This window comes from Meriones unguiculatus, chromosome 6, assembly GCF_030254825.1.
Source record: "Meriones unguiculatus strain TT.TT164.6M chromosome 6, Bangor_MerUng_6.1, whole genome shotgun sequence".
In the NCBI taxonomy this organism is placed as follows: Eukaryota; Metazoa; Chordata; class Mammalia; order Rodentia; family Muridae; genus Meriones; species Meriones unguiculatus.
The window spans coordinates 25,803,561-25,811,293 of NC_083354.1; the positions used below are offsets into that span (position 1 = coordinate 25,803,561).

The following is a 7,733-nucleotide window of genomic DNA, read 5'->3' on the forward strand; positions in this document are numbered from 1 at the left end:
CAGACCCCTAAAGCGTATTTTTACAAGAACAACGGAGTTTCCCAAGTGAAATAAGATTATCGAAAAGGCTGTCATTCTTTTGTAGTTTGGGAAACGGCTTTGAAATGTGGCTTTAATAACAGAAAACTAAACCCGACTGTCTGCTTTGGAATTCAACTGATTGTGACATGTGCTGGTTGCCGTATATTAAGAAACTCAGGCCTCTCACAGATAAGTGGTTGAAAAAGAAGCAAGTTTTGTTTTGTTTTGTTTTGTTTTTGGGTGCTAGGGACTGATCCCAGGACACTGCATACTCAAACACAGGAACACTGAGCTGCATTCCTCACCCCAGGAAGACTGCTTTAGAGATTTGGGTTTTGTTTTGAGACAGGGTTTCTCTGTGTATGTACCCTGGCTGTCCTGGAACTCTCTCTGTAGATTAGGCTGGCCTCAAATTCAGAAGTCTGCCTGCCTCAGCCTCCCAAGTGCTGGGAGTAAATGTGTGCTCCACCACTGCCCGACTAGATTTTATTTTTTAATTACTGTGTGTGTGTGTGTGTGTGTGTGTGTGTGTGCCCACGCGTGCACGCTTCTGTGGGGCATGCAGTGGCTGGTGTATCTACCTGAGCATGTGCCCGTGTGTAGAGGTCAATATTGGGAATTTTTTCTTAATTTCTTAAATTTAATTAATTAATCAATTAACATTACATCCCTATCACAGCTTTTCCTCCCTCTTATTGTCCCAGTCCCTTTCTCTCACCTCACCCTCCTCATCTTCAAGTCCCCTCATTCTCCTCAGAAAAGGGGAGGCCTCCCATGGATGTCAGCCCACCTTGGCATGTCCAGTCGTAGCAGCACTAGGCACATCTTCTTCTATTGAGGCTAGGCAAGTGGAAAGGGATCCAGAGGCAGGCAACAGAGTCAGAGACAGCCTGCGCCTGCTCTTAGAACTCCTACGTGAAGACTGACCGGCACAACTGTTACCTATGTGTAGAGGGCTGAGGGCCGTCCCATGCATGCTCTCTGGTTGGCAGTTCAGTCTCTATGTGCCCCCATGGGCCCAGGTTAGTTGGTTCTGCAGGATCTGTGTGTGTGTGTGTGTGTGTGTGTCTTGCAGGATTTGTGTGTGTGTGTGGTATCTTTGACCCCTCTGGCTCCTTAATTACTTCATCCCCTCTCGCACAGAATTCCACAAGTTCTACCTCCTGTTTGTGAATCTCTGCATTTGTTTCCATCAGTTGTTGCATGCAGCTTCTCAGATGACAGTTACGCTTGGTTCCTGTCTGTGAGTACAGCATAATATCATTGATAGGGTGAGAAGTGGGTTTCCTTTTATGGCATGGGTCTCAAGCTAGTCATTGTTGGCCATTCCCTCAATTTCTGCTCCACTTCTACCTCTGTGCCTTTTCTAGGCAGGACAAATAGTGTGTCAAAGGTTTTGTGGTGGGTTGGTGTCTCCATCCAAAAGACTCTTTTCTGGCTACAGGAGATGACCATTTCAGGTTCCATATCCCCATTGCTAGGAGTCTCAGCTAGGCTCACCCTTAGAGATCCCTGGGAGGTTCCAGCTCCTTCCAGAGAGCTGCCACACACACTGAGTTCAGTTCTCTCTCCCAGTACTCAAAAATATGGAACGCTTCATGAATTTGCGGGTCATCCTTGCTCAGGGACCACGCTAATCTTTTCTGTGTCTTTCCAGTGTTAGCATATGTGCTGCCGAAGCCTGAGTGAGCACTTTTTTTTGAGACAGGATCTCTCACTGAACCTGGAGCTCACCATTTCAGTTAAGTCCTCTGGCCAGTCTAATCTACCCACATGTCTCCATATGGACTAGAGATTTGAACCCAGGTCCTCCTGATTGCATGGCAAGCACTTTCCCCATTGAGCTGTCTCTCCGGCCCTCATTTAGAAGCCTTTAATGATGACTGTGGATACTCTGTGTGCCGAAGCTCAACACGAGTGGATCTGAGACATTAGCTGTAACAGAGTCTGGTGGGGTGTTTCCAAACAGTTACATTCAAGTCTGTTTGTCAACTTCACACTTTTCATGGATCTTTGCCTATTTGGGAGCTTCACATATTGATCATTTGGAAAATATTGGTTCACCAAGATGTGTAAAGAATATATGTTTTTTAATTTCTTGACATCACAACTCATAACGAAGTATTAGGAAGCTATCAGTCTCACAGTGGCAAATACAAAGTTTTCCCCAATTCTAATTTGCCCTTGAAGTATTGAATTTTGTAGTTTGCAAAATTGTTGTCAGTTATTTTCTTTGGAGTATAGGATTGTTGAATTTATTTTCAGGATAGTATCTGCCAAAATACCCAACTCAGAGTAACTATACTTTGCCTTTCCAGTAAAACAGTATTTCATAAAAGAACAAAATGTCTAACTTAGCTCACAGCCAAACAGTCCATATGAGGCTTTCGTTTCTCAGCAGTCAGCTGTGACATCCTGTGTGCAGCAGAACTGGCGGGTGTGGGTGGGGACGCAGCTCATTGGATGAGCACTTGCCTACCACACAGGAAACCCTGGCTTTGTTCCCCAGGACCTCACATAAACCAGCTGTCTTAGTTAGGGTTTCTGTTGCTGTTGACCATGACCAAGATCACTAGAAAGCATTTAATTGGGCTTACTGTTTCAGAGGGCTGGAGTCCATGATGGTGGAGCAAAGGCCCCCGAACAGTTGAGAGTTTACATCTGATCAGTAAACAAGAAGTAGAGCAAACCCTGGGAATGGCATGGGCTTTTGAACCCCAAAGCTAGAGGGTGTGTCCCAGTGACACACTCTTAGCAAAGGCCACACACAATCCTCTGAACCACTCACTCCCTGATAGTTCTACCAACTGGGGACCAAGTAGTCAAACGTATAAACTTGGGGGGGGGGCATTCTCATTCAAACCATTCCACAGGGCATGTAATCCCAGCATTCAATAGGTGGAGTCAGGAAGATCAAGAGTTTCAGGTCATCGTTGGTCACAAAGCAAGTTTGAAGGTAGCCTGGACTGACTCTCTCTCTTTCCTCCCTCTCTCCCTCTCCCTCTTTCTCTCTCACTATTACACACACATGCTCTGAATTGTTGATGCTTTTTGGCCATGTTGTCACAATTGGTCAAAATATTTAGCATCCATTTAATTGGTGATCAAATGGGGAGGAGGAGGGCATTTGAGGCAGGGTCTCCCTACAAAGCCCTGGGTGTCCTGTGTAGTGCAAATTTTAGTTTCTTTAAAAACTCGTTATGTTATGTAACATGTTTTTGTTTTAATTCCAGGAGTGTCCATAGCTGTTTGTCCACAGCTGTTAACTATGGTTGGCTCGTGCTTGGAGAGGGGTGTAATCTTTGACACCTGAAGATAGTTTAATTCTGAGGACTCTGAGAGGATATAAATGCCAGAGTCCAGAGAGGGACAGGTCACCAGAAGGAGAAGGCAGCTGCTGCTCTCTCTGCTGCTCTCTCTGCTGCTGCCTACCACGGCTACTGGTTTGTCCTGCTGCTCCATTTGTTGTTTGCTGGTTGCAATTTGCTGGTTAGCTGGACTGCTGAATATACTGACTACAAAGATTGGAATGGCCCCAAGGAACTAAGTCTAAAGAGATCTGCATCCCTTTTCCCTTCTAACCTTCTTTCTCTCCTAGCTAGTGTTGGGAGGTTGGAGTGAAGTAGAGGTATAAAAAACCCCAATAAAGTAGATAAAAAGTATGCCTACAGTACTGGAACTCACTCTGTAGACCAGGCCGGCCTTGAACTCACAAAGATCTATCCATGTCTGCCTCCCGAGTGCTGGGATTAAAGGTGTTCAGCATTCCACCCATTGATGGTCAACTTTTAAAACTGAATTATTTTTACTGCTTCTGTGGGACATCTTTGAGTAAAACATCTTTAAGTTGCACATGATAATGGTAAAAAACATTGTCACTGATCACCAGCTAGCACAACTGTTAGAACTGCCCCTTTCATGCTAAGCCACCAGCTGTGTTCCTGACCTTTGTATCTACACACAGCAAAAAAGGAGGAAAATAATGTCTTTGGTGTTTTATAAAAATATCCATTACTTTTCAGGTACCTTGAAAACTCTCAGCAGCTCCCAATCTTTTTGCACTTTTGTTACTGAAAACCATTTCAAGATTTCTGGGTTATCGTTCTGCCTTGAAGGGTCTTGCTGTGAACACATGCATACTTTGATTTTTAGAAAATACATTCATTTATTTGTGTATGCATACGTGTGTGTACGTTTAGGCACACATGTGCCATTTCACATGTGTGGAGATCAAAGGTCAAGTTGTGGACAAGTTCTCTGTTTGCACTGTGTGGGTCCAAGGGTTGACCTTGCGTCCAAGGGCATGGCAGAAAGTGCCTTTATCCACTGAGCTCTTTCCCAGGCCCATGAGGTCACTTCCTGGCTGGGAATAGAATATCTCAAATGAGATAAATCTCGTCCTCCCATATCAGACTAACCTCCTTCTGCCCCCTTCATTTCTAAGCTCAAGCAGTCCACACTGCTTCAGAACTGCCTTCAAATCCCTTTCCTACTATCCCCGCCAAGGAATCCCAGGGGAGAGTTTTAATGTGTGCATCTCCTCTTTACTCCTGATCATCATTCCAGCTTCCATTTCCTCACTGCTACCATGGAGCATTCCAATGAAAGCCACATCTTTCAAGGCTTTTGTTGTTCATTTCAACAGGACCCCTCTTCTAAAACATTCAGATATCCTCACCAGGAAGCATGTAGGGTTAATCTGCACTACCACCTCTGTACTGCAAGTCTCCATCTGGCCTACACTATCTGCCCACTGCATCCAGAGGGGAAGGCACCCCAGCCACTTGAGGTTTCCCCCCAATACCAGGTTTCATAGATGCAAGCTGGATAGCCATAGAAACTGGGTAGTGACTCTTAAAGCTGCTGTCTCAAAGGGTCATTGGCCACCTTTGGTCACTTTTCATAGGTCAATGCAGGTCATGTGAGCAGAGATGTGCATTGCATGGTAGCATGTTGGCTATCATGGGCCAACGTGCAAGAAAAAGACTTCTCAGTACATTACTGTGTGTTGGGGGTGGGGGCCTTTGTGTGACATAGCCTGCTTGTGGAGGTCAGAGGACAGCATGCCAGAGTCAGTTCTCCCTTCCACCATGTAGCTCCTGGGCTTAAAACCAGGCTAGGCTGCAAGCACCTGTGACTGAAGAGCCATCTCCCCAGCCCTGGACAAAGTATCTGACAAAATCCACTTAAGGAAGAAAGGGCCAGTTTTGGCTCACAGTTCCAGGGAACCCAGTCCATTATGTCAGGGAAGGGGGAGGCTGCTGGTTACGTTACTCCCACACTCAGAAAACAGAACTATGACTGTAGGTACTCCACTCACTTTCTCCTTTTTATTCAGCCCATAGAATGATGCTGCCCAGAGTTGGGGTGGATTCCCAGACTTGATTCGTCCAATTTAGATAATTCCTCTCAGATACGCCCAGAGGTTTGTTTCTGTGGTGATCCTAAATCCTATCAAGTTGACAATCAAGATTAACTATCACAAAGAGGGCCTTATTTAGCTCAGGCTAGCCTTGAACTCACTCTGTACTTGTGGTAGTTTTCTTTCTATTGCTGTGATAAAACATCATGACTGAAGAAAACTTGGGGAGGAAAGGGTGCATTTCTTCTCATAGCTCTCAGGTCATGCTGCATGCGGAGGGAAACCTGAGCAGGAAGGGAAAGCAGGGACTGAAGCAGGAGCCATGGAGGAATGGCATTTGCTTGCTTGTCCTCCAGAGCTCACTCGGCTTGCTTTCTTATGAACCACAGGACCACTTTTTCAGGAGTGCCCCTGCCCACAGTGTGAGAACACTCCCACGTGAGTCAGCAATAAGAAAATGCCCACAGGCCTACTGGACAGAGGCAGTGCCTCAGCTGAGGTTGGCTCTTCCCAGATGACCCCAGCCTGTGCCAATTTGAAGAAACTACCCAGCACAGTCGCCAAGGGTGACTGTCTCAGGGTTTCCACTGTTGTGATGGCACACCAAGACCACACCATGGGAAGGAAGAGTTTACTTAGCTCACACTTCCACATGGCTGTTCATCATTGAAGGAAATCAGGACAGGAACTCAAACAGGGCAGGAATGTGGAGGCAGGAGCTGATACAGATGCCATGGAAGGGTGTTGCTTGCTGGCTTGCTCCTCGTGGCTTGCTCAGTCTGCTTTCTTATAGACCCCAGACCACCTACCCAGGGATAACACCACCCACGATGGGCTGAGCTCTCCCCCATCAATCTTAAGAAAAAGCCCTACAGGCTTGCCCACAGTCTGATCTTATGGAGGCATTTTTAAAATTGAGGATCTTTCCTCTCAAATGACTTCAGCTTGTGTCAAATTGGCATAAAACTATCCAGCACAATAACCTTGATTTTCCGATTCTCCTGCCTGTGCCTTGGAGTGCTGGGATCATGAACATGGAACACCACGCCTGCATTTGAAGCATGCGAGGCAAGCGTCCTGTCAGCTGAGCTACATACCCTTCTCCTCCCCAAACAGGGATTTTTTTTTTTCTAAAACTAATTCTAACAGCTGCCTAAAGGTTATGAACATTTTCATTGTTACCTCTGTTCCTCTGTGATTGTCACTGATGACATGTGACCGCTGAATGATGCTCAGCAAACCAGGCATCTCTCAGCCCAGAGCTCTCCAGGGGTGTCAGAGTCTATGGGGGCTCCAATAAGCACTCACTGTCAAAGCACTGCAGGTACAAACAGTGTCAGGTTGGTCAGTGGAGACAACACGAAAAGATTCTAGAAGCCAGAAAGCCCCACCTGGCACCATCCAGCCTGGTCACGTGCTACACACTCCCAACATGGCTCCCACTCACTGGCTCTGTGACCTTGAAGTCCCGCCTCCACTGTGGCCTTCAGCACATTCACTTGAAAAGATGGATGATGTGAGTGGAAATTTCCAGAACAGGGGTTGGCTCGTTCTCTTTCTTTTGGCTGGGCAATGTCTCTGCATCCTGGACCAGAGCCTGGGGCTGAGTCACAGTCGCTCTCAGCATTCTTCTCTGACTGCACGGGGTCAGAGCACTGTTTGTCTTGGTGTCTGAGCTCGTTCCTGACATTGCAGACACAGGCGACGCAGCTACTGCCTCCCTTACCCGACATTTCCTGCCCATCCTTTCTTCATCCCAGAGGCCTGTGGGAATGACTTAAAAAACACAAGTTGAAGGCCAGTGAGGGCAATTTCCCAAGGCAGAGTCCAGGATTCCCATGAAGCCCCTCCTGATTTCTTCCCAGGGACCATCCCATGTCACGACTCTTGAATTAATCACCCTCTTCCAGACCCTGGGAGCTCCTCACGAGGAAGGCAGCCGTTTCCCACCTGTTCTTCTTGCCGTGGTCCTTCTCTTCTTACCCATCTTGCCAACTGGGGCTTTGCTGCTGGGGCTCACCCATCCTTGTCCCAGCTTTCCCTAGCCTACTCTAGCCACAAAATGCTCTCCCTTGAAATGTGCAGAATATTCTCTTCTGATTGTCTGAGGGGCATCTCAGACACCACAGCCTACCTCATTCCTTTCCTCAGGCTTTGCAGCCACACGATCATATTATGTACTGATGAAGAACAGAAGTGCTGATCGCCCCTGTGGAATTCCATCCCAAAAAGTGTGTGTGTGTGTGTGTGTGTGTGTGTGTGTTTCTGTATGTCTTCCTGACTCTGTGTGTGTGTTTCTGTCTGTCTTCCTGACTGTGTGTGTGTTTCTGTCTGTCTTCCTGACTGTGTG

General features: G+C 46.8%; 1 pseudogene; it reads right to left on the bottom strand.

The window, feature by feature from the left end:
• Positions 1-1,601: 1,601 nt before the first annotated feature.
• On the bottom strand, positions 1,602-1,714 carry LOC132655036 (U6 spliceosomal RNA; annotated as a pseudogene).
• Between the last annotated feature and the right edge of the window lie 6,019 nt (positions 1,715-7,733).